This window comes from Ovis canadensis, chromosome 2, assembly GCF_042477335.2.
Source record: "Ovis canadensis isolate MfBH-ARS-UI-01 breed Bighorn chromosome 2, ARS-UI_OviCan_v2, whole genome shotgun sequence".
In the NCBI taxonomy this organism is placed as follows: Eukaryota; Metazoa; Chordata; class Mammalia; order Artiodactyla; family Bovidae; genus Ovis; species Ovis canadensis.
In genome coordinates this window covers 244,288,250-244,295,782 of record NC_091246.1, presented here as the reverse complement: position 1 = coordinate 244,295,782, position 7,533 = coordinate 244,288,250, and the positions used below count along the sequence as shown (strand labels likewise).

The window sequence follows — 7,533 nt, the reverse complement described above, 5'->3', positions numbered from 1 at the left end:
TGGGTGTGTAATGTTACCTTACTGTGGTTTTAATTTGCATTTCCTTAACATCTTTTATGCATTTATCTGCCATCCATTTATCATCTTTGATAAAGTGTCTCTGTCAAATCTTTTTTTTTTTGTTTTTAACTAGGCTGTTTGTCTTGAGTTGAAAGAGTTCTTTGTGTGTTGTAGATACTAGTCCTTTGTTAGGTATAGGTTTTGCTACCATTTTACCCAGGTCTTTGGCTTGCCTTTTCATTTTCATAACCGTGTTTTAAAGAGCAGAAGTGTTAATTCTGATGATGTGTAGTTATCAGTTTGTCTCCTTTATTGTGTGTTTGAAAGTCACACGAATTTTCTCCTAAAAGTTTTGTAGCTCAGAGTTTTACATTTAGGTCTAACTTATTTGTGACACAATGTGTTTGGCATTTAGAAAGATCCTCTGGCAGTGGGAAGGGAGGTGTTTGAAGGGTGTCGACTGCCTGGAGGCCTGAAACTAAAGACATTTGGAAAGGTGCTGGTGCGTTCCCGAGATAGTAGTGGGAAAACTGATAAGGAACTGGGATGACTGGACTTAAGCGGCTGAAGGAGATAATAAAAATGAATCCTGGGTTTCTTCCTTATGCACAAAAATTGAGGATAACTTGCTTTTAAGTGTACTGCATTTCAAATTGACCCTCAATAGTTTTGCTTCACAGGCGCCCCCCCACCCCTCACCCCGCGCCACCACTATGGGAGGATTATTCCCGCCTGGAAAATCCCATGGAAGGAGGAACCTGGTAGGCTACAGTCCATGGGGTCGCAGAGTTGGCGACTTCACTTCATAATTGAAATTCGGCCGGACCGAGGCTGGACACAGATTTCTCTAACAGCACACCTGCACCCTGAGCACTCCCTGGAGCCCAGTATTGAACTCTCCTTCCAAGTCCAAATACCTATGTCCTCCTCCGGACCAGGAGAAGTGCGGGGCAAGCTGCGAGACGCCGTGCGGGAACGACCAGCCCAGAAGTGAGAGAGAGGTTCCCGCCATTTTGTCCGGCCCCCGCCGTGACCGGCTCCTCTCGGAGACTACAAGTCCCATGAGCCCCCGCGGCGGCACTTCCTACCCCTCGCTGTCCCGCCCGCTGCCTTTCCCCCCTCCTGGGGGCCGAAGCGTGTGGCTGCAGCCTGGCGGCCGGCAGGCCAGGTAGGATTTCCGGGGGAAACTGCTGTGGAGGCTGAGGAGGCGGCGGCGGCGCCCCGGGTGAGTTCGGCGAGTAAAGGAAAGTGAGCGGGAAGTGCGCAGGGTCGCCCTGCGGGTGCCCGGTAGGCTCGGGCCGCGCTCTCGGCTCCGCGAGGGGCTTGCGGTGCGGGCCAGGGTAACGGCCGGGCTGGGGTCGCTTCGAGCCAGGGCGGGGCGGGCGATGGCCGCCGCCTCCTCCTCCGCCCTCCCACAACCGTTCCCCGTGGCTTCTCCGCCTGCGGCGCGCCCCGCGCGGGCTTGCCCTCTCCGCCCACCGACTTGGCGGGGCCCTTTTGTCTCGGCAACTTTGCGCCCCTTTGTGCCCGGGCGTGGAGTCACCTCCTCGGGGGAGCCCGCCGGGCCATTCCCTGACGGGGGCCGGTCCCTGGGAATCCGGTCACTGTAACCAGATCGGGTCGAAGTCCATTTTTCAAACCTGCCCTCCCTCATACTTCAGCATCCCAGCTGAGCAGCTCGAAGGCTTCGGAGCACAGGCGAGGCAGACGGAGTTTCTGCCGAAAACCTCGAGTTTATTGTCCAACTCTTAAACGTCAGCCCCGGGTGGCTTCACGACACTAATCTCCTCCAGGCATTTTTCTCGATAGGGGGATGGGCATATGGGAAAGAAGCGAGCCCCGCTCCCAGAGAAACCGGGAAAGGATCGGATTTGCTGCTCTGTCTGTATGGGTCGGGGCTGTGATCGAGGAAATTACAGAATCTATGCGAATGGCCAGAATGGTAGTTCACATACCTCTAGAATCTCGGAGGAGAGAAAGTGATTTCTAGGGCAACGAGCAGCCTCTTCATCACAGCACGCAAAAAAAATGTCTACAGTAGTTCATCCAATCGCCCCCTATTCCCCTCAAATCCATGTTTTACTTCTGCTTAAAACAAAAGTTGAAAGCAGACGTCCATTAGTAGAAGGACTTGCTTTATAGAGAAACCAAAAACCTAGTGGCTTCTAGAAAGCTAACTCTTACAATAGAAGTGATTTACCGCTGAGAATCCCAAATTGTGTTACTGAGATTGTGTAGGGGTTTGTTGTTCAGTCGCTAAATCCAGTTGGTTGGACTCTTCGCGACCCCTTGGACTGCAGCACGCCAGGCTTTCCTGTCCTTTACTATTTTCCGGAGTTTGCTCAAATTCATGTCCATTGAGTTGGTGGTGTTATCCAACCATCTCATCCTCTGTCGTCCCCTTCTCCTCCTGCCTTCAGTCTTTCCCAGCGTCAGGGTCTTTTCCAATGAGTTGGCTCTTCGCATCAGGTGGCCAGAGTATTGCATCTTCAGCTTCAGCATCAGTCCTACCAATGAATATTCAGGGTTGATTTCCTTTAAGATTGATTGGTTTGATCTCCTTGCTGTCCAAGGTACTCTCAGTAGTCTCCTCCAGCACCCCAGTTTGAAAGCATGAATTCTTCCGAGCTCAACCTTCTTTATGGCCCAACTCATCCATACCTGACTACTGGAAATAGGAAATGTTCGATTTGTAATCTGTCAATGAGTGGGGATTGTGTTTTTCTGACTCTGCTTTGAAGAAGCATCCACAGAATTACTCTAGAACTTGACTGTTAATTATTTGTTCAAACATGACAGTGCTATCAGTGTCTTTTTTGAAGCCTCTGCCACCTGGCTTGCAAGATTAATTCCCCTACCAGGGCTGCTGGTGGCTCAGACGGTAAAGCGTCTTGTCTACAATTTGGGAGACCCGGGTTCAATTCCTGGGTTGGGAAGATCCCTTGGAGAAGGAAATGGCAATCCACTCCAGGACTATTGCCTGGAAAATCCCATGGACAGAGGAGCCTGGTAGGCTACAGTCCATGGGGTTGCAAAGAGTCGGACACGACTGAGCGACTTCACTTCACTTCACCAGGGCTCAAACCCATGCCCCCTGCAGTGGAAGTACAGAGTCCTAATGAGGGGATTGCCAGGGAATTCATACAGTGCTGTTTTTTAAAAGCAGTTCATATACATTATATATATATATATGTATTTTTTTGTTTTTTAGCTGTGCTGCAGGGGCTATTCTTCGTTACAATGTGACGGTTTCTCATTGCAGTGGCTTTTCTTGTTGCAGAGCATGGGTTGTAGGCCTTGTTGCTCCGAGTTATATAGAATCTTCCCAGACCAGGGATTGAACCCGTGTCCCTTGTGTTGGCAGGCAGATTCTTATCAACTGTACCACCAGGAAAAACCTACATTATATGATTGAATTCTCACTTCAAGATGGTGGTTCTCTCATTTTATAGCTATAAAGTGTTAAGTTTACAGCCTCTGAAACATTAAGTGACTTGCTGGAGGTCACACAGTTAACCTGGGTAGGATACAGTTGAGTGAACCTTACTCCAGATCCAGTACTCTGTCATACATTCAGTTCAGTTCAGTCACTCAGTCGTGTCTGACTCTTTGCAATCCCATGAACCGCACTATGCCAGGCCTCCTTGTCCATCACCAACTCCCAGAGTCCACCCAAACCCATGTCCATTGTGTAGGTGATGCCATCCAACCATCTCATCCTCTGTCGTCCCCTTCTCCTCCTGCCCTCAATCTTTCCCAGCATCAGGGTCTTTTCAGATATGAGTCAGCTCTCTGCATCAGGTGGCCAAAGTATTGGAGTTTCAGCTTCAACATCAGTCCCACCAATTAACACCCACGGCTGATCTCCTTTAGGATGGACTGGTTGGATCTCCTTGCAGTCCAAGGGACTCTCAAGAGTCTTCTCCAACACCACAGTTCAAAAGCATCAATTCTTCGGCGCTCAGCTTTCTTCGCAGTCCAACTCTCACACCCATACATGACCACTGGAAAAACCATAGCCTTGACTAGACGGACCTTTGTTGGCAAAGTAATGTCTCTGCTTTTTAATATGCTGTCTAGGTTAGTCATAACTTTCCTTCCAAGGAACAAATGTCTTTTAATTTCATGGCTGTAATCACCATCTGCAGTGATTTTGGAGCCCAGAAAAATAAAGTCAGCCACAGTTTTTCCACTGTTTCCCCATCTATTTGCCATGAAGTGTTGGGACCAGATGCCATGATCTTAGTTTTCTGAATGTTGAGCTTTAAGCCAACTTTTTCACTCTCTTCTTTCACTTTCATCAAGAGGCTCTTTAGTTCTTCACTTTCTGCCATAAGGGTGGTGTCATCTGCAAATCTGAGGTTATTGATATTTCTGCTGGCAATCTTGATCCCAGCTTGTGCTTCTTCCAGCCCATGCTTCTTCCAGCCCAGCGTTTCTCATGATGTACTCTGCATAGAAGTTAAAAAGGCAGAGTGACAGTATACAGCCTTGACGTACTCCTTTTCCTATTTGGAACCACCAGTCTGTTGTTCCATGTCCAGTTCTAACTGTTGCTTCCTGACCTGCATACAGATTTCTCAAGAGGCCGGTCAGGTGGTCTGGTATTCCCATCTCTTTCAGAATTTTCCATAGTTTATTGTGATCCACACAGTCAAAGGCTTTGGCATAGTCAATAAAGCAGAAATACATGTTTTTCTGGAACTCTCTTGCTTTTTTGATGATCCAGCAGATGTTGGCAATTTGATCTCTGGTTCCTCTGCCTTTTTTAAAACCAGCTTGAACATCTGGAAGTTCACAGTTCACATATTGCTGAAGCCTGGCTTGGAGAATTTTGAGCATTACTTCACTAGCATGTGAGATGAGTGCAATTGTGCGGTAGTTTGAGCATTCTTTAGCATTACCTCACACTTACTGCAGTTATTTATCATAACACCACCAACAGCTTGTGATTTGCTGAAATTTAAATATTGGAGAAAAATAATGGAAATATTTTCAATTGGAGCACCTGATAAGGAGCTGGAGTTTCTAGAATCACAATGGCATCCTTGTGCCTAGGCAGAATGGCAGTTTTATGGGGCCCTGGAGTTGGGGAAGGATGGTGAGTTATTGAGCTGTGGTTTTGACTAATGGTTATTCAAAGTTTTATTTACTAAAAGGTTTTGACTAATCTTTGCTTAAAGACATATTAAGAAGTATGTTGGAGAACATATTTACAGCAGCTTTGGCTATTGAAGAAAGACTGACATTCAGATATTTTTCTAGTCAAAGAGTCAGGACTCAAGAAAGTGCTTTCTTAGTTTTTGCTCTTAATAAAAACTTTTGATCAGTTTCAGACTTGCAGTTTAAGCCTTGGGTTTGTGTCAGTACATGCCATGAATGTGACATCAGAAATAGAAACCTACTTCACCTCCTTAAATTCTTCTTAGATAAAATGCATTACATGCCAGTGGAATTGAGTCAATACAGTTAGTCTAGCCTTTCTAACTAGTAGAAGCCTGTTTTAAATCTCTTTTATTAAACCATCATAATGGAAAGGAGTTTTTTACCTTGTGTTTTTTGTTGTTGGTCTACTCTGTTTCAAATCAATTCAGTCAATGAATATTTATTGAGAGCCTGTTGTGTTTTAAGCTTTTTTGTAGTGCCTGAGAAGAAAGCAAAGAGAACAAAAATCTTTTTTCTAAAAAAACAAAAACAAACAAACAAACAAACAAAAAATCTTTTTTCTTTGGGGCTTACAAGCTGATTGCGGGTGGATTGGGCGGGGGTGTGGTGGTGGTGGTGGTGAGAATGTCGTAGTAAGACTGTAAATAAATATTAAATAAATCCTCTCTTATTTAGTGTGCAGTTTTGAGCAGTAAGCTCTTTGATCTTTAGTTTTCTCATCTTTACCATAGGTGTAATGATTCCTATTCTACCTAGCTTGAATTGTTTCCAGAATCAAGTAGGATAAAAATTTGGTTACATTGCACCTTTCCACATTCCTGTGGTAAGTTATTGTTAACTACTATTAGAAAAGGAAAAGGAACACTGGGGGAAAGTTGTTTGTAAAGAAAAGACAGAATGGCTGATTCTCTGTTCTGAGAGAACCTGATGTCCCATTGGTAAACCTTCTGTGGCTGTTAGACACATCTTCACACAGGGCTACCATAACCCTTCATGTAGGCCTTTTTAAACAGCACTATCAAATAAGACCATTATTACTCTGTATTGTTACAGTTAATAATAGCTGTCTTAATGTCAGGTGCCATGCCCTAGTCTACATCCTTACTGCTTAGCACACAGCTTAGGTATTGCATTGGAACTTCATAAATGTTTGGTGAATGAGTGAATGAGTAACAAAAATAGACAACAGTTGAGTGCCAAAATGGATCTTTTACTCGGCAGATATTTTTGTCTTGCCCATCATGTGCTTGGACTGAGGTTATGTTCTGGCTGAACAAAGATGTGAAGGTATACAGCTTCTGCCTAAAGCTTACAGCATTACAACACCTAATAGTCCGGTGAGTGTTAAATAGGGGTGAGCCACGAGGGAAGCCCTATATTGATAAGATAAGGAACTGAATGATTTTGTTCTGCTAGACAGTGAAAGAAGGCATTAGAGAGGAAGTAATTTTTTTTTTTTTTTTGCACTTGTTCTGGAGGGATTAATAACAGTTACTGTTAAAGTTATTCCAGCCAGAGGGGGCAGTTTGAGCATAGGAATGGAGATGCTAAAGTATAAGGTGTGTGTCTGATATGCCTAAAGGTAATTACAGTTGGTTTTTACTTTTTTTTTTTTTTTTGATTCAGGTACCCGTCCCCGTCTAGAAAATTTGAGAATAGCAATAGATTTTTCATCCCAGATAAATGCATATGAGCAAGCATATGCACATCATTCTAGAAAGTTAGGCAGTTCTTAGGGATCTCTGGACCAGTGGGACTGAGCAGCTGAAAAGTGCAATGGCTGGTGAAAGGAACAGTTGATGGCTGGATGCTGAGAAAGATTCTGAATGCTTGTTGAAGACTTCAGGCTATGGGAGTTCCCTGGAAGCTCAGTGATTAGGGTTTAGCACTTTCAGTGCTGTGACCTGGGTTCAATCTCTAGTCAGGGAACTAAGATCCTGCAAATCATGCAAAGGCTTGGCCAAAAAACGACACTAGCCTTTATGATTAAGGAATTGCTAAACCATCAAAGGAGGTCCAACCAGTCCATTCTGAAGGATATCAACCCTGGGATTTCTTTGGAAGGAATGATGCTAAAGCTGAAGCTCCAGTACTTTGGCCAACTCATGCGAAGAGTTGACTCATTGGAAAAGACTCTGATGCTGGGAGGGATTGGGGGCAGGAGGAGAAGGGGACGACAGAGGATGAGATGGCTGGATGGCATCACGGACTCGATGGACGTGAGTCTGAGTGAACTCCGGGAGATGGTGATGGACAGGGAGGCCTGGTGTGCTGCGATTCATGGGGTTGCAAAGAGTCGGACACGACTGAGCGACTGAACTGAACTGAAAACCATCAAAAGTTTATTGGCAGGAAATTCATATAATC

The 7,533-nt window shown here is 45.3% G+C and overlaps 1 protein-coding gene across 6 annotated transcripts in view; it reads left to right on the top strand.

Moving 5' to 3' along the window:
- The first annotated feature begins 1,102 nt into the window (after positions 1 to 1,102).
- Positions 1,103 to 7,533, top strand: part of PHACTR4 (phosphatase and actin regulator 4) — a 103,839-nt gene continuing 97,408 nt past the window's right edge. For 2 of the 6 annotated variants that reach the window (XM_069578859.1, XM_069578855.1), the window contains exon 1: positions 1,125 to 1,225. The gene's annotated coding sequence lies outside the window, so the exon portion shown is untranslated. Of the gene's footprint in view, positions 1,226 to 7,533 lie in introns of all 6 variants that reach the window. The other 4 variants (XM_069578860.1, XM_069578858.1, XM_069578861.1 and 1 more) reach the window with 4 other exon arrangements.